Below are 25,258 nucleotides of genomic sequence, written 5' to 3' on the forward strand. Positions count from 1 at the left end.
AGGGGCTCGATCTCACAACCCTGTGATCATGGCCTGAACCAAAATCAAGAGTTGGATGCTTAATATACTGAGCCACCCAGTCACCCTTCTTGTTAGGATTTTTAAGGATCCTTCATATACTCTGAATACAGGTTCTTTATCAGATATATGATATGCAAATAATGTTTTTCCCAATCTGTGACCTGTCCCTTATTTTCATAATAGTGAATTATTTCATAATTTAGATATTTTTCATCTATGTTCATGAAGGTTATCAGTCTGGAGTTTTGTTTTCTTGTAACATCTTTTTTTGGTTTTGTTATCACTATAATGATAGCTTCATAGAGACTATTGCCTTCTTTTCAGTTATCTTGGAGAATCTATGTAGAATTTGTATTCTTTTGTTATTGTTGTTGTTAGATATGTGGGAGAATTTGCCAGTACAGCAATCTAACCAATACAACCTGGAATTCCTTCATGGGAACATTTTTAACTAGTAACTTAAGTTTGATCATATTAGCAGGTTATTCCAGTTATTTATGCTACTGAGTAGGATTTGTAGTTTGTATGTTTCTAGGAATTGGCTCATTTCATCTAAGAAGTTTAATTTATTGGCCTCCAGTAACAGCTAATAATGTTACTCTTTAACTCCAGATATTGTTAATTTTTGTATTTTCCTTATTGTTCTGATTAGTGTAGCTCAAAGTTTATACATTTTATTTTAAAAAGTCCAGTCTTTGGTTAATTGATTCTTACTCTTCTCTATCAAAGATTTCCTCTCTAATAGTCACTATTTTCTTCATTTTACTTTGGATTTAAGTTACTCTTTTTTCTGGTTTCTTAAGGTGCAAGTTCAGTTCATTAATTGGAGAAGTTTCTTCTATTCTAATTCAGATGTTTATTCCATAAATTTTCTCTTAAGTGTACAGCCTAAGATCTCCCTCAGTTTTGATACATTGAGGTTTCATTTTCATTCACTGTATGATACTTTCTAAATTTCCTATTTATTAGTTGTTCAATGGGTTATTTAACTTCCCTTGAAGATTTGAATATATGAAGATTTGAAGATTTTCCAGAAACTTTTTTGAAGATTTTCCAGAAATTTTTTCTGTCATTTATTTCTTATTTCATCCTATTGTGGTCAGTAAAACATATTCTATATGCCTTGAATTTTCTTAGAGTTGAGGCTTATTTTAAGGCCCAGAATTTATATCTTCTGGTAAACGTACCACACGTACTTCAGAAGAATGTGTATTCCATTGTTGTTGGCTGGAATATTTTATGAATACCAATTAGGTCAAGTTGGTTAATAGTAGACAACTGTCTCTTGTTCGTCATGCTTTCTTGATGAGCCCTCATTGTTCAGATTCACCCATATTGTACCAAATCAAACATCTAAAAAATTAGTGAAAAAATAGTGGCCCGGAGGCTGTTGGCATATCTGAAAAATAATCTTCAAATGTAAATGTGGAAAAATAAAGACTAGAACAGTTTGGCTGAAATCTCAGGGACTTCATTTTGAGAATCTTTGTATCAGGCCTTGATATGTATCTCATGTCCTAGTCCAGATCTCTAATTTGGCTTTTCTCAGACTCTATCAGGTAAGTTAATAGGTAAATAATATGCAATAATCAATTTAATTTTGTAGGTAGCAGTAATACAGATAACTGTACAGCTATAAATAAGATCAACTGCTAACATCTGTTGCATGCTTACTTGGTGCCAGGCACTGTGCCAAACTTCACATCTATTAACTCATTGAATTCTCATAATCCCCTCATCGGATGGTTATTATCATGATACTCATTTTAAAGATGAGGACATTGAGTCATGGTCAACCTAAGGATATGTTTTCTGGAACTTAAGTTCCAGAGCCATTGTTCTTAAGCACTACCATATTTTATCAACCAGTTTGGCTGGAGAATTCATTTCAAAATAATTTGATAAGCCTCTGCTCATGTCCTAGACAGTGTATGCTAAGCACTAGGGATATAACAACAAGACCCAAAGGAGAGACAGTGTATAAATAAGTACAGTAACTGAATATTAATAGCAATATATCCATTTTAAATGTGGATGCATAATTTAAACCATCTCAAGCAATAAGAAGGAATTTGTTGACTGAATAACTAACAAATCTGAGATGTAGTATAGTTTTAGTAATGGTTGACTCCAAATATTTTAACGATGTTATCAGAAACCTTTTATTAGCCTCTTAGCTTTTTACCTCTATCTGACTTAATTTCTAGATTATTCTTAGACAGGTAGCTCCAAAGATATTAGGATGGTAGAGACTTCAACTTTGTGATCCTAATGAGATAGAAAGAGCAAACTTCCTTTATCACAACAGAATCTATATCTGTTTCCTCAAAGGGCTATGATTTTTTCCTGATTAGTTAATAGATTACTACTGGCTAGTCCCTATGTTCAAAGGATAAACAATTCCTATGGATATTCTGACTAACTAGCATGAGTCATGAGCTCATCCTCTGGCATAAGAGATAGACCACACAATTAATAGGCCCTTGGGATCACCTGAGGGAGGATTTCCAGAAAAAAAAAAAAAAAAAAAAAAAAACCAGCTAGAAAAAAGTAATGGAGGTCAACCTCAGATTCTTAGGTGTAACGATAGAAATATGTACAATATATAGTTGCAAGGGGAAGAGGAAAGAAAAAAAAAAGCAAACAAGAGCCATTCTGTAGAGGGTTAGAAAAGGAAGACCCTATTATTATTAAAAAAAAAAAAAAAAAGAAGACCCTATTGTTCCTTGATTGAGTGGAACATCAAGTTCATTCACATGATTATAGAGTAGTGAGGGCTTGGGGTAGTAGGAAGGCTGAGAAGAAAAGCAGGTAAGAACTGGAGGACCTTCCATTTAATTCTAAGAGGTTTAAACTTTATCGATCAGGGCAAGAGGAGCCAATGAAGAGTTTCAAGCAGGGGACCAACATAATTAAAATTGTTTTCTAGAAAGAATATTTCTATAAGTGTGAAAGAGATTAAAATAATGATAGATCTAGACCGTTTAGAAAAGTTTGTAGTGACCAGAGTTGTAGCATATAGAACTTCCTATTTTTTGTATTATTGCATGTGGTACTTAATAAAAACTTTTTGCTAATACTTTTCTGTGCTCTATTCTCTGAAGATCTCTGTTACTAAACAACATTAACCTCTGCCAACAATCAACCTCTCACTGCATCAGTGTTTCATTGGCTTATCATGTCTTGTAATTATTCCCCTGATAATTATTCAAATTATTCCCACTTCTGTTTTTTCTTTTATTATTCTTCCTGCATAGCAATTTCATTGCACTTCAAATAACTTTTTTTTATATAGAAATGTATTATAAGGGTATAAAGTATTATACAGAAATTAAGGTTAGGAACTAATAGGCCAAATACTAATTTTTGTCTATTTGAATTTAAGAACTGAATGGTTTTGAATAAATACTGAGTGACGCTCAATACTGATAGTCTCAAGGCCAGGGTTTAAAGAAAGATAAACTCCTACAATTATATATACATTTTTAGAATGGGAAGAGAAAAAAGTGGGAGATGGTTTGTTAAAAAAATTACATTCCAGTGAAATAACAATTTTCCATTTTGATAGTAATTGAAAATGAAAATGCTTTTATCCTAAAGTACAATGGAAACAGGAAAGAGTACTGTCCATAGATAGACTGGAAAAGATGGATTGAGGTAGTCTCTTTGCTCTCAAAGCACAAAGGGAAATAAGAATCAATGACCCAATGACCTGGATGATGAAAGTGAGCGAATGCTCATTAAATTTACATATGATGCCAAATTGAAGAAAATTGCAACAAGCTTGAGAAAGGAAGAGATTGCCAAATGACTTAAGCAAATTTAAACAGGATCTTTTGAAAACAAGAACACTTTTGAATAATTTTTATATCAAGGCTGATATATTTTATGAAAATACTTGTGTGGCTAACAAGGAAAATGTGAACATTTTCTATCATCTTTAGAAATGAATACGAAAAGGAATACACCATTTACATCTATTGTCTTTTCTGATAACAGGTTTCCCATCCACACCATCATCTCAGCCAGGCTGTGATTAGGACACAGAGAAAGCCCATACCAACTTTACAAACAGCAGGTCATTTCAGTAGGAAAACAAAAGCAAAAACGAAAAACTAAACAAATAAGGTGGTCACTTCCTTCAATAATATAACCCAGTAGTAGACATAAAACATATGAAATGAAAACAGCAATTATGCTAAATGTAACAGTAAAGCACATCTCTCATTTAATGGGCACTTACTATCTATAAGGCATTTTGTGAAATGCTTTGCATGTATTATCCCATTTATTCCTAATAGGACACTTGGAATGTAGACATTTTTAACCCATTTTACTGATGAGGAAAATGAAACTTAAGAAATGAAGTGATTTCTGCAGGGCCAGACATCTAGTAAGTGAACAGGCCAAGGATTTGAAGTCAGATCTACAACCCTTTTCACAAATTAATATATTTCAAGGCCATCTCAGTGGATGGCCAACCTTAAGTCCTGGCCATCTTTGATCCTCTTTTTTTCTGATCCTATTTGTCAGGAAATCTTGTCTCTGCTTTCAGAGTATTTTACAATATTTATTTTTTTCTCATTCCTGTCCCTTCGCTCATGGTTCTCCTGCTGCACCAGCTCTTTTGCTTTCCCTGGAATCCAACTAAACTCCCTCCCACCCTAGGGTATTTGAACTGGCTTTTGCTCGACAGAGAAGGCTGGTCCTCCCGATGTCATCGTGCTTCTAATGTGTTCTCCTTCAAGTCTTTACTTCAATGCCAACTTCTCGGAGAGGCCACCCATTTTAAAATATCAGCTGACACCCCCATTGTTTTCTTCACTCATTTCTCTTAGGCTGATCCAAGAGTTCGGAGCTGTTTGAGCGGCGATCACCTTCTAAACATATTATATGGGTTTTCCCACTTTCCACCATCGAATATGAGCTTCATAAAGGGAGAGAGTCCATGTCTGTATTTTTATTGTTTTCCAATACTCATTACGCTGCCCGCACAGAGCAGGCACTCACTAAGTGTTTGTTGAATTGAGTGAAAGCCAATGTCAGGAAAGTGATATAAGAAAAACATTATGGTGTTTCAGAGGGAAAGATCCCATCTGTTTATAGGACTTGAGATGTAGAGTTGGCACTTGAAATAGGATTAATGAGCTTCCGATGTATTCCATGTGAATTCCAGAGGGGGAAGGAAGATAGTGTCGTCCAATCACTCTGTTTCCTAATGGGTTCTGTGGCCTGTGGCCTGACCCCGGAGCCCTAGACCTCATGGGACCCCTAGACCTCATGGGACCCCTCTCCTGTCAGCTCAGCTCTTCTCCTGCTGTTTCTGCGTACTCCTGCCTGAGGCACACTCAACCTCCTATTCTGCAACTCTCCGGCCCTTACTCTTCTAAACAGGTCCTTCTTCAAGGCCTTTGCTTTCTCACTCACAGTCTCCTACATCTACACCATTGAATGAATATCACTGAGGACTGTTTTGTCCTCTTGGACACATTTCTACGTACTTCACCGTACAGTATGCACGTACAGCCTTGCTCTGCATCCGGCGTACCTTATATGTTGTTTAACTGGGGCACCTGCAGTTACTTCTGTCCAAACAGTTGGACAACAGGATTTTGGGCAGGTATGTGATGGCAATATACTCCTAATAGAAATTATAGTCTCAGTTGTTTTTCGAGGGTCTGTTTTGCCACTGGACATCTATTTAATGATCTCATCGACATTCCCACTCCTGTAAGGTGGGTATGATAATTTTCAATTTTCACGAGTAAACAGAGGCCCAGGGAGTTTAATGGTGTTCTCAGGCTCTTAGGTGTCAGACCTGGGTTTCACATCTTATTTCTAACTCATGTTCTTCCACTCAGCCAGGATACTTTCTTGAAGTTCTTGCCTATTTTGTCACTGTTTCAGTAGGAAGTATGGTTTGGGTTATATATACTAAAGTAAGGGATTTTTCTGGAATGAGAAAAACACCATATTTTTAAATAAATAATATCTTGGCATACACATAAAAATAAGGGTTATGCAATCTGACTGTAACAATCACTGGCTATGATCATCTTATAAAGAAAATATGAACAGTTTAGGAAATTGAGAAACACTAAGCAGAAAAGTGAGAGACAGAGAGGGATAGAAGGAGAGAGAGAGAGAAAAAAAAAGTAAAAAAAATAAAAAAATAAAAAAAATAAAAAAAAAGGAGAGAGAGAGAGAGGGAGAGAGAGAGAGACTGATTTAGAAACAATTGGAGATAAATCCTATCAGAAGAAGCTAAAGAACTCACATATGTCCAGCCTCGAGGAGAGAGGGCAAAGAGGTGACTTAATAATTGGCTCTAATATATGAACGGTCATTATAGGAAGGCTGCTCACTATTTCTCTGTCAACATCAAGGTCAGAGTAAGATAAATAGCCTTAAATTACAGGAAGAAATTTCAGCTCCATTTAAGAAAGAACTTCTTGACATAACAGGGAATGAAACGTTTCAGTGTGAGATACCAAGGATTAGAAAATATGCATTCTTTGATATTATTTAAAAATAAAATTAAAAATCTGATCCCAAATTAGCAAAGTAAATGGAAGGAGGGGCATTAAAAAAATTCCTCCTGGATCTTGACTGCATATTATATATCATAGTCAAATAATGTAATATAAAATTTATAACCTAAGAAATTTTTTTTGCATGCCCATCTTTATGTGTGGATCACCCAATTTCTTGATTATGATTATAGAAACATAAATGGTAAAAGCAGCAAACTATTTGCATCTTAGGAAAAATGGGAAAATATAGAGATGATTCCCATCCATTCTGAATCATCTGTTAACATCTGCAAAAAATCATGGAAAGAATGTCCATGATAGAACACACTTTAGCAACTCCTGCCCTTTATTACCATGAATCTTGTCTTTGTCCTTGGCCTTGAATTACCATGTTTCAAGGCCAGAGGCGATTTTAAGACATCAGGTAAAGGAAATACCTTTTTGCTCTTGCAAAGAAAATGTACACGGTGGGAGGAGATGATTTTATTGACATTTTCCTGATAAATGCCTTTACCACTTACTGGTAAATTATTAATTTGTGCATTTTGCTGATGGAGGCAAGTTTTCTTTTGCACATATGTTTGACTGATCATCACCCTCTGAATGGTTTCTTTCTCTTTTTTTCTTCCTCAACTCTTAATACTTACAACGGCTCACTTTTTTTCTTTTGAGTCACTTGTACTTCTTCCCCACTAGCTGTTCCATCTATGATTTAGAGGTATGTGGTGCACCTGAAAGAAATAGTACACATTTGTGGAAATAAGTAGCAAGTTACTCCATCATGTAAGGAATGGGTTAATCCCATTGAAAGGATTCTCATACCCTCAGCCCTTCTGTGTCTCATTGTTCTGATATTAACTAATGGTTTGGTATACTACTTTTGAATTCCTCTGTTGGACACGGTTTCTGTCATTCTGACTTTGCTGAAAAGCTTAAGAAGGCACAGTGTTGGTTTTGACCTTTTTTTTTTTTCTCTTTTTGTGAAAGCCAGAGTGGTGATCACACAATCACACAAGAAGCTAAGAGTCAGAGCTTGTGTAAGTCTTAGCTTGCAGAACTTGGCTATAGCAAGATTGTGTTTCTGCAGCTTTCTGAAATACTTTCACAGCTACACTTGTTCTTAGTGTTTTGCTTATGCCAAAGACTAATTCTAATGACTTTTGCAATGGTTCACTCATGCCCGATTTCATTAATAGCCAAAATTAAGAATAAAAAGTACCATTTCAATTAGTATATATGGTAATATACAAGGAGTATTCCATTCCTGCAAGTTGCTCATTGTGTGACTATGTGTGATTTTAGTTCCATTAGGCGAGGAGGCAGCTATAATGCATCTGAGAAAGGAATGGGCATCTGTTAACAGAACAAGATCAATTTTGTCAGTAGGCCTGTGAATCTCAAAATTGTTTTATACAAGATATTCAGGGAAAAATAGTGATTGAAGATAAAAACCAAAAAGAATTGGGAATCAGCCAATGCATTTTCCCCTGGCACATTGAGGATTGCAATGTTTTGAATAGGTTTTCTGGAATAGCAACAGACTTCTATGGTGGTTAGAAAAGGACAAGTAAAGTTAGGAATAAATTAAGATTTAAAGGATAAACAAGCAAGGCAACTGGAATTAGAGGTTGACATTTTGACAAATGAGAAGTACAGAAGAGGGAAAAGGAGAACAGGAATAAAATTTCCTTTTCACAAAAAGAATGTTTGGAGAAAATAGAGAACAAAAACGTTCACAATGTAATTTTTGTTTGTGTACTTATGACAATGGAATAGGTTGGAAGAAGTTGACCTCAACTGAATTTTTCTGAAAAATAATCATGAATGGGTTATGTTTTAGCATCTGAGGGATTCACACCTTTTTGCTCAACATAACCACCACCCATTTTTAATCAACCATACATGGTATGTTTATGTAGTGCACAGACCTTTAATAGCCCTTTGTAGTTATCAATGTGGCCTGCAAAGTTCAAAAGAGTTATTCCCCAATTATCCCAATTACCCTTAGGGGCCCTTTTCATTTCTGTTCCTTTACATATGGACCCAGAGATGATCTAATCTTATTACTAAAAAATTTGTACCTTATAAATATTAAACAATGTGCCTCTTGGTTTATCAAAGCCTCATATAAATCTCAGAGTTTTTATTTCAAATTGGCCAAATTGTGTCCCTGTCCTGGGCTGATATAATTCTAGTGAAACAAACAAAAACTCTCTGTTTGGCCCATGTCGGCTTTCTGAAGCTAAATACGCTATTTCCCTTGAAATAATGAAAATATTTTGGGGAGCACACTTTCACAGATATTTTCATGGATTCTTTCAGTGGAGGCTAAGGGCCATTTGATGACCTACTGAGAAAATTATCTAGAGACTACATGTTTTCTACATCCTTTATCATTCATGCTATTGCATATTTCCTAGTAGCACTGAGTCAAGTTTTTAGTCTTTCTGATTTTTAAAAATAGAATGTCTTACAGCTTTTTCGAATTGTCTTTATGTCAATATTAGAAGGCTTGACTATGATTCCATACTACATATTCTTACCTTTAAAAAATAGAGAGATTAAAAAAAAATACAGAAGCTGGCTTTTTGTCTTGGGGGCATTTTTCCAACCAGGAGAATTTGAGCAAACTTTTCAAGGTTTCACAAAGATAGGAAAGGAAGATAAGCCTAAGGTGAGAAGTTTAATGAGAGGCCTCCCACAAAGCCAGGACCTTAAAGATCTATGCCCTTAGCACACAGGTGAACTAGAAATAAACCCATCTCCCTCCTCATGGGGCTGCAGAGAAATTGTCTGTTCCAAACTTTCCCCTGAAAATTTGCAACCACAGGAAACACTTGCATGATGGCATCGCAGCTCAAATGAAAATGACCTTGGTATACTTGAACCTCAAGACAGGATTTTAATTTAAAATGCTTGTTCCTGCACTCGAGGTGTCCCCAGATGCCAGACGAAGCTAAAACAAATCCTTTCTAGAAATACATGTTTTTGCATCACATCTCAAAAGATTTCCAGAGGTCAATCCCCAAGAAAAAAAGAGCATCTCACAGTCAAAAATCACTCATCATGCAAGGAACAAAAGTCTTGTGAACCCGAGATAGCTAAAACAATTGAGAGCAGAATAATTCATGCAAATGATGAAAATATTGGGCATGTTAGACATAGAATATAAAATGGCATGTTAATAAACATGAAGGACAAAAAGAGGCTTGGAAATAGAAGCAAAATGCAATCAGATTTTACACACAACCAATGAGGATTCCTAAAGATGCAAATGTAATGACTATATTAAAAATTACAGTCTATGAAGTAGATGGTTTATTACAGATTAGAAGGAGCTGAAGAGAGAATTGTAAACAGGAAGATAGAAGTGAAGAAACTCTCCAGTGTGGCACTGAGAGACAGATGGGAAATGCGCAAGAAAGTTTATGAGACAGGAGAGAGATTGAAAAGTTGTAATTATTGGTCAATACATGGACTCAAAGCTTAGGATCACTTACTTTTTCCATCCTTTGTTTCCTCATCAAGTTACTGCTTCTTAGCTTCAGGGACTAACATTTTTTGCCTTAAACAGTGGCATCATTCGTAGAAACGGAGCTCGATGTTTGATCTAAGATTTTCTTTACCTTGACATAGCAAATTGAAGCCATTAACAAAGCACTGTTTTGTCATCTCTGTTCTCTTTTATTACCATCCTAAAACCTTGAATTAAATAAAGCAAGGATATTAATTTTAAAATTAAATACTAAGTATACTTTCTTTTTTTTTTCTATGTTAATAGTTATGTGTTGAATGTTCACCACATTCCAGGAGTTTTGCCATATGTCATTCCATTTAAACATTACATCAAGCTGCAACCTAGAATCTTTGTTATTTATTTATTTATTTATTTATTTATTTATTTACTTACTTACTTTACTTACTGAACTTACTATTTTTGGCTCAAGCTTACATAGCTAAGTAGAAGAACCAAAATTTCAGCCCAGTTTACCTAACTCCAGATTCTCTTCTCTCATTGCCTGATCACATAGTCAAATAGGTTTTGATTTTCCTAGTAGAGAAGATTATACACATTTACTCAAATAAGTCTGCCTGTCATCTGACCATTTGTTTAATCTCTTTTTTAAAGTGACCTTTAGATACAACTTCTTGCCTAAGAAAACCGGTATCAGTATTATAGTTCTTGAAGAGTCTACCTTGATGAGGTATTTTTATTTTCATTGTCCTCCCCTTCTCATCAATCCTTATTTTACCCTCTTTAGCTCTTCTTGGCTTACTCTCCTCTACCTTTGAGCCAATAACCTGTGGGTCCTCAGAAACATGCTATGCCCAGACTGTCTTGGAGCTGAGAGACTCTAAGCAAAGATGTGCACTAGCTGGAGAAGAGCTGTGTGGGCCTAGGTGACTCTGAGAGGCATGGTTAGGCTTCTGTAGAGTGGACCTCATCCAGAAGCAAACCAACTGGTGCAGTTGTGCATTGCCTCTCTGCTGTAATTTTACAATAGGATGCAATTAGCTCAGCGCCATAAAAATATCTGGCCTACAGGAGGGAATTTTTGGTATGTATCCCCCTGTGAGTACTATAGGCAATGATCAAGCAGCTGAATGTCTGTGTTTTGCTTCCATATTCCCCAGACTGTTTTCCAGCCCTACAATTTTAAGATGAAATGTGCAGACATTTAATGCCACATCATTTTCCTTCTGGAAGGGCATCAGTCACAGCAGGAACTTCACGACTAAATTATAGCAGTTTGGTCACATTTGTTAAGAGGAAAAGCAAGAGTTTTAAGTGCTGTCTAATGTCTAACATGGTTTTTCCAGTTTGTAACGAGTATGGTGGTAGTGTCGGGGGGAAATTAGCATCGTAAAGGTGTTAATGTCTGAAATAATAACCTCAACTAACACTCTCTGACACTAGATAGTGTCTCTTCTCTAGAAGTTCTTTATGTATATTAAGTCATTTAATCCGTACAACCACCACGGGATACTGATGCTCTTTCCATCCCCAATTTATGGATGGGGAAACTTCAGTAGTAACTTATCCAGCATCTCAAAGTTAGTAAATGTTGGATTGGGATTCGTACAGTGATGCTTCTCTCTGTGCCCTTCATCAGCTATGCTAGAATGGTAATTCTTCAATTTCCATTTATGTTTAGAGAACATGTGGAACATAAAACATGAAAAGGCACTCATTTCATTTCTAGTAGAGCACTCACATTTTGATATTATTAGCATATATTTCCCTAGTCCTTTTTTGAAGCAAGGCTTAGCCATATCCTAGTTATTGCCTCGGTCAGTGCGTTATAGACAGTGAGGACACAATAAATGCATATAGTTTAAAGGAATGTTAACAGCAATTTATTCCACTCTCAAAACCCTCAGAGATAAGGTGGTGATGCAAATTTAATTTCTATTTGTCTTGGATTCCTAACAGCAGTATATTTTTGAGACATTTTTGTTTTTTTTATCTTAAACATTTGGGATGCAGAAGAGAAGTGAATATGGCTCTGTACGATTACACAAATTTATGCTTTATTAAAGGCTCGCATTACCTTTTTAAGAGTTCTTTAGTTTGAATTATTCACACTTTTCCTGAAAAATAATGCAGAGTGAAACTCCTTTTGTTTGTTATGAATTACCTGCCTTGAACATGAAGTGATGCTCCCTTGTTCTGAGATCCTGTGATTCCTTAGACAAACCTGATGGAGAAGTTAGGAGTGCTCGGAGCATAGCCCTTACCTCTGAGATGCAGGTCATGGAAAACAATGAGCATACCCGCCTCTCAGCATCCCTTAATGCCTCTGTCAGAGACAGCCCACAACCTGACCGGCCATTGATCGGCTCCTTTATGGCATTTTTGTTCCTAATTCCACTCTTGTTTACTTTAAAAGCCAAATCCTTCACTATTTTCCACTTCTGCTTGAGAAAACATTTTTATAGCTTTGGGACCAAATGTTTTTCATCAGCTCATTTTAATGTCTCTTTTCAATGACCTTGTTGTCAACTGAAGCCCCGATGGTGCTGGTTGGAGTATGGGAGAAATCTGCTGCCAGAGAACACCACTTATTTTCTCCTAGAAATAAGGAAGTAAGAGTCACTTAGCTTTTTTTCCCCTTCTATATTTACTCTGTGTTAAACTACAAGAAAGTCAACTGGGCCTTTAATTGCTCCTAAAGGGAAGGGGTAGGGTTGGGTAGTATTACATCACCAGGTATTAGGGTGGTTTGCTTCTTCTAGACTTCTGGCCAGGACAATAGTCAATGTTTCTTGTTCTGGTTGGTGATAAAAAGAGTGAAGGAAAGCCACAGGTAGAAACTTTCTGCCACGTGCAAAAAAGCTAAAGTTTGGGAATGTAGCAACAGAATTTGTGACGTAGATGTTTGCTTAGAGAGTGTTAGATGCTTCCTCATAGATTCCCAGGCAAAAAAACAAAAACAAAAACAAACAAAAAACAAAAAACAAAACCCACCAAAAACCCAAAAAACAAAAAAAACCCCACCAAAAACAAAACAAAACAAAAACAAAAACAAACAAAAAAACACACACAAAAAAATATTCCCAGGCAAAAGGGCATTGTGTATTTTTACACGTCTCTCTTGGGAAGTTTTAGCTTGCAAAGGTAGCGTTTCCCAAAGTGTGATCTGTGGAACACCACAACATATTCCCTTATAGCTATTTTCCCCCTTTACTCAGGTATTAAAACTCTGTATTTTATTAATTTGGCTTAAGGTACAAAACTGTATCTTAAGTGAAAACTCTAAGCAACGAATTTCCAATGTGGGCTTGCTGAATGAATGCTGGCAAGATTGCATTTGCAGGTCTGTGTGTCGAAACGGGCTGATTCTTTGCGCTTATGATCCACCACTGTCAGAAGGGTTTGTTCAGTGATAAATGGCTTGCTACTTCGGTTCCCTGGATGACATGTCTCTGAGTTTTGAAACTCTCTAGGGACAGGATACACCTGCGCCTTGCCACACGCTGAAAGCAAAAATCAAAAGCTGGAGGCAAGAGCTGTCCTTATGTTTTACCAGAGAGGCAGGTGATGAGCACACCTCTGATTCTGGAGGTTGTAGACTGGCTCCTAGATGTTATCAAGTCCTCGTACTCACCTGCTCCCCATTATACTCTGCTACCCACAAACATCGAAACTGAAGTTATGCCTTCTGCCTTCCTGGAGGAGAAGCAAGGAGGGAAATAATACATTTCTCCATGAAATATGTGAAGAGGCTAATTTATTTTCTTGAGAACAGCTGAAGGTGGTTTGATGAAACTTTAATCCAGGCATTTCATTCTCCATGTAAACTCACCCTGAAGTCAGGATAGTGGAAAGGGAGAGAGAAAACCTTACTCTAGCAATTATTTTCCTTATCCTGCAAATATCAGTACAGGAAAATAATTTCCTTTGCTTCCAGTAGATCGGTCATATCATATAGGAATGAATCCAACAATGAAGATTACAAAATGTCAGTCAGTTATCAACCCCATACCCTCAACAAGAAGTTTTTCTTTTTTTCCCTTTTCTATGTATATCTGAGTGATAAAATGACGTGCAGGTTTCAATCGATCCATTTCCACTGTGGATTAATTGCAACGATCAAAACATTAGTTATGCTCGTATTCACTGATAATATGCATTTTATTTATTATGGATCTAGTAGGATGGTAAATTCAGTTTTATAGCCCAGTGGAGTTTGAGAAGTGTGGCTTTATTCAATATTGTTCTTGAACTCTGCGATGGCCCATCTCTGTAAATAATCTCATCAACCTCTTATGTGAGCCCATCCTTGAAGAGTTCCTCATATGGACGCTTAATGAAAAAATATACTATGCTTTTGTCCTTGTCAGTGGTGTCAGAACATATGAGATGTTCGGCACAACTGCTAAATAAAGCTTCTGCCGTAAGAGGAGGCCCAATAACATTTTATCTGGATGGGTAAGCAGCTAGTGCATCCCAGGTTTCAGAGAAAAAGACAATCCTGAGCCAACATGAAGGACATAGTTATTTATGGTCATGTCTAGTGAATTTTGTTCATGTGGAAAGTATGCCTCAAAGTCCAGAGAACTGACCTCCAACTCTCAAGTCCTCTTGCCTTGAATTTCCATAATTTTCCATGGAGGCTTCTTTTAATACCCGTCTTCAGAGATGCGTTTATACCACCCAAGACAATATTTATACCAACACGTGTTTGAATCTAGAGTTTCTGAATTAGACCAACAAACTATGGACGTTTACATAAAATACCCTGTGAATACAGTTTAAAGGAAATACCCTGTGGATATAGTTGCACCCCACCTAACTTCATTTTAAAACTTCATTTAGAAAAAGGTCACTTGACAGTATACGTATTTTAGAAAGAAGGTTTGAAAATCTGGAATCTCCTTTCAAAATAAGAATAAAATAACTTTACCCTTTAGATATTTACTTATTAATTTATTTTGATCTATCTTTATTTATTTTTGTTTATAAGCTGTGGAATTTATTTATTTTTTTTTTAGTTTTTGTTTAAATTCCATTTACCTAACCTACAGTATAATATTAGTTTCGGGTGTACGAAGCAGTGATTCAAGACTTCCATACAACACCCAGTGCTCATCACAGCCAGTGCCCTCCTTCATCTCCCTCACCCTCTGGTAACCACCCCTTTGTTCTCTGTAGTTTAGTCTGCTTCTTGGTTTGCTTCCTTCTCTCTTTTATCCCCCTTTGCTCATTTGTTTTGTTTCTTAAGTTCTACATATGAGTGAAGTCGTATGGTGTTTGTCTTTCTCCGACTGACTTATTTTGCTTAGCATAATCTCTCTACCTCCATGTTGTTGCAAATGGCAAGATTTTATTCTTTTTTTAATGACTGAATACATTCCGTTGTATACATACACTACGTCTTCTTTATCTGCTCACCCGTCAGTGGACATTTGGGCTAGTCCTATAATTTGGCTATTAGTATTTAATGCTGTTATAATCATTGGGATACGTGTTTGTTTGTTTTTTTTAATTACTAGTTTTGTATTCTTTGGATAAATACCTAGTAGTGTGATTGCTGGATTGCAGGGTAGTTTTATTTTAACTTTTTGAGGAACCTCCACACTGTTCTCCAGAGTGGCTGCACCAGCTTGCTTCCCACCAACAGCGTAAGAAGGATCCCCTTTCTCCACATCCTCGCCAATGTTTGTTTTTTGTGTTGTTGATTTTAGCCATTCTGATGGGGGTGAGGTGATATCTCATTGCAGTTTTGATTTGTATTTCCCTGAGGATCAGTGATGCCTGACGCATCACTAACAGTGTAATGTGTAACTCTTCATGTGTCTGTTAGCCATCTGTATGACTTCTTTGCAAAAATGCCTATATGTCTTCTGCTCATTTTTTAATTGGATTATTCATTTTTTGGGGTGTGGAGTTTTATAAATTCTGTATATATTTTGGATACTAACCCTTTATCAGATATGTCATTTCTAAGTATTTTCTCCCATTCCATGGATTGCCCTTTATTATTTTTTTTTATTGTTTCCTTCACTGTGTAGAAGCTTTATATTTTAATGAAGTCCCAGCAGTCTGTTTTTGCTTTTGAAGGAGTTGCCAGTGTCAAAGAAGTTACTGCCTCTGTTCTCCTCCAGGATTTTTATGGTCTCAGGTCTCACAGATAGACCTTTAGTCTATTTTGAATGTATTTTTGTGTGTAGTGTAAGGAAGTGGTCCAGTTTCATTCTTCTGCATGTGCCTGCCAGTTTCCCCAACACCACTTATTGAGGAGACTGTCTTTTCTTTCCATTTAATATTCTTTCCTACTTACTTGAAAATTAATTGAGCATATAGTTGTGGGTTCATTTTTGGATTTTCTATTCTGTTCTAGTGATCTCTGTGTCTATTTTTGTGTCAGCACCATACTGTTTTGATCACTACAGCTTTATAATATAGCCTGAAGTCTGGACTTATATTATTATATAGCCTGATGCTTTCAGCTTTGCTTTTGTTTTTCAAGTTTGCTTTGGCTGTTTGGGGTCTTTTGTGCTTCTCTACAAATTTTAGGTTTCTTTGTTCTAGCTCTGTGGAAAATGCTGTTGGTATTTTGATAGAGATTGCCTTAAATGTGTGGATTGCTTTGGGCAGGATAGACATTTTAACAGTATTTGTCCCTCTCATCCCTGAGTATGGAATGTTTTTCCATTTCTTTATGTCATCTTCAAATTCTTCCATCAGTGTTACATAGTTTTCAGAGTACAAGTCTTTCACCTCTTTGGTTAGGTTTATTCCTAGGTATCTTATTGTTTTGGATGCAGTTGTAAATGGTACTGATTCCTCAGTTTTTCATAATGTGGCTTCATTATTGGTATAGAGAAATGCAACAGATATTTGTGTGCTGATTTTGTATCCTGCAACTTTACTGCATTTGTGTAAAATGCCTCTGGCAGTTTTTTTTTTGCTGTAGCTTTTTGAGTTTTCTATAGAGTATCATGTCATCTGCAAAGGGTAAAAATTTTTCTTCTTCCTTACTAATTTGGATGCCTGTTATTTCTTTTTGTTGTCTGATTGCTGTGGCTGGAACTTCCAGTATTACGTTGAATATAAGTGGTGAGGGTGGACATTCCTGTCTTGCTCTTCACTGTAGAGGAAAAGCTCTCGGATTTTCCCCATTGAAGATGATCTTAGCTGTGTGTTTTTCATGTATGGCCTTTATTATGATGAGATGTGTTACCTCTAAACCTATTTTGCTGAGGGTTTTTATCATGAATGATGTTTCATTTTGTCTAATGCTTTTTCAGCATGTATTAAAATGTTCACATGGTTCAAGTAGGATTTATTCTTGGGTCGCAAGAGTGCTTTGATAATCTCAATTCAACCCACGTGATACGCCACACTAATAAAAGGAATTATGAGAACCATTTGATCATTTCAATAGACGTGTGTATTATTTTTAAATTGAAAAGTAGTCTATCCTTAGGTCTTCTATGTTTCCTAAGGTTAGTCATTTCTAAAAGTATCAACTCTTTTAAATCTAAATAATAATAGAGTCTCATGAAATATTTAGAAATTAACTAGCCTAAGGAGTTACAAAATAAAAAGTTTCTGTCTAGTATTATTTTGGGACTATATTATTGAAATTTTGGCTTACATTTCTTTGTCTTTACTATATATAACCCCATAGGACTATGAGATACTATACTAGGGTTTTCTGGTACTTTTTTTTTTTTGTGTGTGTGTGTGTGTGTGTGTGTGTGTGTGGTGTTTGTGTGTGTGTAAGTATCTGGCAATTTTTAGGTCATTGCCTTTTTTCTAAAAGTGATACCAGTGAGCTATGGTAGAGAAGGATTTGGGAGCAGCAATTTTAGTAGATAGCTGGGTTAAATGGATGAATAAATGAATAGATCAAAGAATGTGCCAGTTTGGAAATGGGCTAAACAGGAGTCCATACACAACTGTTTGATTGTGGCAGGTCTGACTGGAGAGTATTTTTCTAGTTTCTGACAGCTTAATACTTAAACTCTTAACACAAAAAATACATAGTTTATTTAAATTGCATTTTAAACTACAATCTACATGTTCCATTGGTGATTAATGCCAAATATTTTTTTTCATGGATAAGAAATACTTTCCTTCCTTTGAATATATTTTGTAGTCTTTTTTTTAAAAATATGGTTGTTCTTTAATTCCCAGTGGAGTTGAAAATCAACTGAGCATATCTAGTTAATTTTTTAAAGATTTTATTTATTTATTCATTAAAGACACTGAGAGAGAGAGGCAGAGACACAGTCAGAGGGAGAAGCAGGCTCCATGAGGGGAGCCTGACGTGGGACTTGATCCTGGATCCTAGGGTCACACCCTGAGTGGAATGCAGATGCTCAACCGCTGAGCCACCCAGGTGTCCTGCATATTTGGTTTATAGAAGCTTTCCTACATTTGAAAATTATCATTACATGTTTAGATGCTTCTTTTTAGCGAAAAAAAATCTGTATATCTAGTTTAAAACTTTTTATCCAATCTCTCATTTTTCTCTGATATCCCTCTGACATTTTTACCTATAATTTTTTTTATAGCCCATTATTATTTCAAATCACATTCAATATCATGTTTCTTTCCTGCATTATATTTTACATCCCATTCTGAAAAGTACTTCCAGATACGTACTATACTCATGAGCAAATGGTCATGCATTCTATTGTTGTGCTTTCACTGAATTGATTTCTTTATACTTTTTTCAGATAACTTATTGCTAAAAATCCTCTTTTTTTTTTTATAGCAACTGTAGACAACAGCAATTACTTACTTTTTATCAGCTACTGGTAGACAGTTTAGAAATAGTACCTGAAGATTCCAGCTTTTTTTGACTTACCAAGCTCATAATTGATATTTTATGTTGCTAGAATGTCTACTTTATAAATGTTCTATTGATGATATGTAATAGTTCAAAATTATTCTTTTTTTATTTAGAGAGAGAGAGATGGGGGAGAGAGGGACAAAGGCAGAGAGAGAATCTTAAACAGACTGTGTGCTGAGTGTGGAGCCCAACACGGGGCTTGATCTCCCAACCCTGAGCTCATAACCTGAGCCAAAACCAAGAGTTGTACGCTTTAAACAACTGAGCCACCCAGGCGCCCCCCAAAATTATTCTTTAAAAGTAAGTATGTGGAGACATTTTCCCATTACTATTAAAATCAGTTCTTTATAACCTTCAAACACGTTTTTGCTGGTGACATGAGAACTATACACAAGTGCCTGGACTCTCCTGAAGTTCACACTTCTCCAAGTATCACTAACAATAGGGCTGCACCTGACATAGAGTCAGTGAGGTGTCTGCACATGGATAGCTAGACTTACAGTTTTATGACTTTAATATAAATACCAAAAGTACCTTTTGTAACTAAAGGTTATAATTTAATGGTTGAATGGATGAAATTATTTAAGAAAAGATACTAAGAAATTTTGAGAATATTAGGGCAAATCTATAAAAGAGAATCTTGAATTTGGGAATCCCTAAAGAGTCACCGTAGATGGATAATAAAAATAATAAAAATCTGCATGTAGTTTTACACAACCATTTTCTTCCTGACATCTCCACCTGGATTGGTTTCTAGAAAACAGGAAAAATATTTACCAAGAGTTGTTCTTTGTTTCAAATAATGTTGCAACCATACTTATTTACTGCTTTCTTTTTTTTTTTTTCCTATTGTTTCCTATTAACATTAAACAGTTAGTACATTTACTTAGTTCTCTAATTTAAAAGACATATATTGAATGTCGAGTCATGTAGCGAAGTGCTGGGTTTCCCCTCCTGACTACTGGTGGTATCACAAACATTTGTTATATTTGCATTCTCAAAATAAGACAGACTGTGCTCTATGTCAAAATAAATACAAAAATGGATATTAAAAACAAGGGTTGTAGGAAAATTGTAAGAACATTTTAAATTCCAGTTTGAATTAGGAAGAATTTCTTAGAAAGAAAGGTGATATTAAAGACTTAAGTCATGTTAGAGTTAATACCTGATTTGGGGCAACTGGGGCATTTCATCATGAAGAAGTCATTCAGAGTCTAGGATAATGAAAATTGCAGGGAGACCAGATAGACAGCTCTTTACTTATTTCTCAAAGACAATACAGGCCAGAATCTGAGAGAGGGATTATAAAGGAAAGACATATTTGAAAAAATAGTATTCCCTTAAGAGTCATTTGCCTGTTCATTTTCTTTTATCTTTCAATAAGTCAAATAAAAAATAGAATTTATGTGTACTGTATATACTTTATACACTTCAATATTATATATATTGATATACATAATAAAAGTAAAACTTAGGTTGAAAGAATGATTTTAATCGTGTAACTAAATGTTGTGCTTATAAATTAGTTTATAGGTAACTCTCAAGTGTTTGAATATTTGGCTTTTTGATTATTAGATGAACAAGTGAATATTTAGATTATTCAGAACATATTCAACTTAATGTATCAGAGGTTAACATTGCACTCTGATTTTCAGACAAAATATCCTACTGACACTAAAATATCATTACACCACAGTATGTTGTTGTTTGCATAATAAACCATATTTACTTAAGTTATCAGCATTCGGTTTAATCCAGCAATGCCTCTTTAAGAAGTACCATGTCCTTTTAAAATATTAGGCAGAAATTGGGGAAGCATTTTGTATTCAGAGCATATCTAAAACCTAATTCATAATGATTCTGTTAAGTATTTAATTTGTGACATTTGCCAGCACAATATTATGCAAGTGTCTTTAAAAGTCTTATTTATGTAGCATGTTGGATATGCCTTGTTCACTAATATTAATTCATGTTGTATTTTTCTTAATAAGCTAAATTTCGTATGGGTTTCCAGCTGTGATAGTTTAACTCCAGCAAGGAACAATTGTTCTACAATAAGTGACAACGATACCATTTGTTGGCTGATATTCAAAAACCACAAATGATATTGACATCTTTGTGCAATTACTTTACAGCCTGTTGTTTTCAAGTTCTCAAATGATTTTGAGATTAAAGAATATTTAGAGTTTTACAAACAAATGGTGTTTCTTATAATTCTTTTAATTAATTTTACTCTTTGAACACTATTAATGGTTTGGGACATTTCAGCTCTTATTTGGTTCAGAAATAGAAAATAGTAATATTTTTACCATGTAATGTTACCTTTGCTTTGCTAATACCTTTGCACTGTAATGAGAATTACAATATATTCATTAATAATCTTATTTTTAAAAGAAAATTACTACTCATAAGATCTGAATTGTTTAAAGAGTTACTCTAAACGCTTGGCTAATTCAATTCAATTTGTTTCATTTTTCCTCTGTCAGATAAATTCATTTTATATAAATAAAATGGTAACACAAAAATACTCCGAGAATGATCCACAGATAAATCATGGAATAAGGGGTTTTCACCATTAAGATAAGATAAGAGGAATTCAAGATTTATATAAAACAGAAAAGATTGAACTAAATGGAGATTAATTATAAGGTGTTTCATATTAACAATTTTCCCAGAGACCTCTATATTTAATCAAAATCTCAAGAAATTTTTCAAACAGAGAATAAGATGTGCATGTACCCAAGACCCAAATTTACCAAATATCATCATTTTATTATTATCTTCACATGTCCCTTCCTCTCTTCCCCAGGATCTCAGTAAACATATATAACTCTATCTCATCCATATTTTTATGCTTGGATATCTATACCCTTTATCTTCACTGCTATACTATATGATTAAAGCACAGTTTGTAAATCTGTCCCCCATCTGTTGATGGACACTTGGGCTCTTCCCATAATTTAGTGATTGCTGATAAGGCTGCTATAAACATCGGTGGCCATGTGTCCCTTGGAATTTGTATTTTTTTTATCCTTTGGGGAAATACCTACTAGTGCAATTGCTGCATCATAGGGTAGTTCTATATATTTTTAAAGATTTATTTATTTGAGAGAGAGAGAGAGAAAGTGGTGGGAAGAGGCAGAAAGAGAGGGAGAGTCTCAACCAGACTCCACGCTGAGCCTGGAGCCCTACGTGGAGCTTGATCTGAGGACCCTCAGGTCATGACCTTAGCCAAAACCAAGAGTCAGCCACTTAACCACTGTGCCACCCAGGCGCCCCCTAGTTTTAACTTTTTGACTGATGAATCGATAAAGAAGATGCAATACAAACACATATACACACAGTGGAATATTACTTAGCTGTAAAAAAAAAAAATGAAACCTTGCCATTTGCAATGACATGGATGGAGCTAGAGTACATTACGCTAAGTGAAACAAGTCAGAGAAAGACAATGACCATATGATTTCACTCATATATGGAATTTAATTTTTTTTAAGATTTTACTTATTTATTTATGAGAGACACACACAGAGAGAGAAACAGAGACACAGGAAGAGGGAGAAGCAGGCTCCCTCTGGGGAGCCTGATGTGGGACTCGATCCTGGGAATCTAGGATCACGCCCTGGGCCAAAGGTAGACACCCAATAACTGAGCCGCCCAGGAGTCCCTCATATATGGAATTTCAAAAATGACACAGATGAACTTAGGGGGGAAAAAAGAGGCAAATCATATAGCAGACTTCTAACTATAGAGAACAAATTGATGTTTGCTGGAGGAGAGGATGGTGGGAGGACGGGTTACATGGGTGAAAGGCTTAGGGAGGGCACTTGTGATGAGCACTGGGTGTTATATGGAAGTGATGAATCACCAAATTCTACTCCTGAAACTAGTATTATTACACTATCAGTTAATTAAGTGTAATTTAAATAAAAACTTGAAACAAAATCAATCAATTTTGGCCCCCCCATTCTTGGACCCAAGTTTGTTTGCAGTTTTTGTTTATTTGAAGCTATTGAAATTTGAATTAGGAATGAGAAACGGTGTTGCAGATGATGTCTCTCCCCATATGTCAGGGTGCATCCCGTGCAAGTGCTTTGCACCGTGTGTATACCCGCTAGAGAAATTCCTGGGTGATGGCTGGGTGTGTGCATCTGTGTTTCTCCCCTCGGTCTACCTTCTTCCAGACAGCTAGTACTCACGTTCTATCGACCCTCCTCACTCTCTGCATTTATTTCCCTGAGATACTAGAAAAAAAAAAAATACATCGATGCTGTCCCTCCTGCAAAATAGGACCCTCTCCTGTGGATCCCAGATGCTCTGGGGCCTTGCTGCAGTGGGTGGCCCAGGGCTGGTGGCTCCTCCCCACATCCCCAAGGAGCCTGCTCCCCGCTCCACACGCCCCCTCTCTACACGCATTCACATTCCTTCTCTACCCCATTACTCTTCTCTGCATTAAATGTCATATTTTGTTCTCAATAAAAATCCTTTGCCTTACGTTTTCTTTGCCAGACATCTTCTTTCGGTCTTTGCAGCCTCTTAGTGAAAAATCTCAATTCCTTTGCTCCCTTCTCTTTTGAAACTAATTATACTTTCACTTTTACTCCTGGACCAAATTTTTCTCATCAGGTCAAAAATTAACTCCACATTGAAAAACCCATTTAGTCTTCAACTTAGTTGACTTGCTTTCTCCAGCATATTTCATCGTGATTATCATTCTCCCCTTGAAACACCTCTTCATTTTGTTTTCTAGATGCCATAATCTCCCCCCCCCCCTTTTTTTTGGTTCATTACCAGCTCACTGGCCATTCCTCCCTCATCTTTTTGATGAGCTCAATTACTTTTCTCAGACTCTAAGTGTGGAAATACCCCAGGACCCATTCTTCAGAATCTATATATGAATATATATTTACGGTTTATGTAATATATGTAATTACATAGTTATATATATTTATAATATACATTAAAGTAATTTGATTTTTATACTTTATAATAGAAAGTATAAAATAATAATTATAAATATGATGGATGATAAATATATAAATAACATAATTGTATATTATAAAATATATAAAACATGTTTAATATAATATAAAAATATATATTTTTAATCTATACTAGCTTCTTGGGGTTCCTAGGTCTCTAGCTCCAATTTATCTTCTGAATTTTAGATTTCAGAAGGCAACTCTGATTTCTCTGCCTGGGATGCTCTTCCCCAACTATCAACAAGGCTTACTTCTTCATTTAATTTCATGTCTCTGCTCAATATCAATTTATTGCATGAATCTTCCATAATTATCTTACATAAAATTTGAGAGCCCATCTCCTCCAGCACTCTCCAGCACCCTTACCCTGCTTTATTTTTCTTCATGGCAATAATTGGTACTTGGCACGGTTACATTAAGCTGTTTATTAACTGTCTCTTCCCCTAGAACGTAAACTCCGTGAAAGTTCTATTTGGTTTGTTCTCTGCATTATCTGCATCCTTAGAGAAGTGCCTGGCACAGTAAGCACTCGATAATTGTGTGTTGGTTTCCAAGTAAATGAATCTTTAAGTTTACCACAGCGTGCCCTTTTCTCCCCCTATGTGATTGTGTAAATACCCAGGCTAGAATGTTTCCTCAGGTCCTTATCTGTACTTGATATTATTGAACTCCCCAATTTTTTGTCTGGTTTGTTAAGGCTATGAAATGCTATCTTTCTGTTTTAATATGCATTTCTTTATTAGCAAAATTAAGTTTCTTTTGTGTATTTACCACCCTTTGGATTTCTTATATTTTGAATTTTCTGTGTATATCCTTTGCCCATTCCCTCCCTCCCTCCCTCTCTCCCTCCCTCCCCTCCCTCCCTCCCTCCCTCCCTCCCTCCCTCCCTCCCTCCTTCCTTCTTCCTTCCTTCCTTCCTTCCTTCCTTCCTTCCTTCCTTCCTTCCTTCCTGTTTTCATTTAAATTCCAGTTAGTTAACATATAGTGTAATATTGGTCTCAGGTGTACAATAGAGTCATTCAGCACCTCCATATGTCACGCAGTGGTCATCACAAGTGTGCTACTCAATCCCCATCACCTGTTCCCACCCCCCCAATCTGGTAACCTTAGCTGTTCTCTGTAGTTAAGAGTTTATATCTTGGTTTGCCTCTCTCTATTTTTCTTTCCTTTGCTCATTTGTTTTATTTCTTAAATCCACATGTGGGTGAAACTGAATGGTATTTGTCTTCCTCCGACTGACTTACTTCACTTAGGATAATACTCTCTAGCTCCATCCATGTCATGGCAAATGGCAAAATTTCTTTCTTTTCTGTGGCTGGGTAATATTCCGTAGTGTATTAGATATCTATCTATATGTGTTTATGTCTCACATATTCCTTATCTATTCATCAGTTGATGGACACTTGGACTATTT

General features: G+C 35.9%; 1 protein-coding gene and 1 long non-coding RNA gene across 2 annotated transcripts in view; one reads left to right on the plus strand and one right to left on the minus strand.

Moving 5' to 3' along the window:
- The window catches only part of TRHDE (thyrotropin releasing hormone degrading enzyme), a 371,785-nt gene that overhangs the window by 227,301 nt on the left and 119,226 nt on the right, over nt 1-25,258 (plus strand). The gene's annotated exons all lie outside the window — the stretch shown is intronic.
- LOC144322960 (uncharacterized) lies at nt 6,889-24,294 on the minus strand. Its single transcript, XR_013388536.1, has 4 exons — nt 24,211-24,294; nt 20,028-20,152; nt 10,055-10,256; nt 6,889-7,285 (listed from the first exon to the last, which is right to left on the minus strand). It is a non-coding gene; the product is annotated as an uncharacterized LOC144322960 (long non-coding RNA).

The sequence above is a fragment of the Canis aureus genome, chromosome 11 (assembly GCF_053574225.1).
Source record: "Canis aureus isolate CA01 chromosome 11, VMU_Caureus_v.1.0, whole genome shotgun sequence".
NCBI lineage: Eukaryota > Metazoa > Chordata > Mammalia > Carnivora > Canidae > Canis > Canis aureus.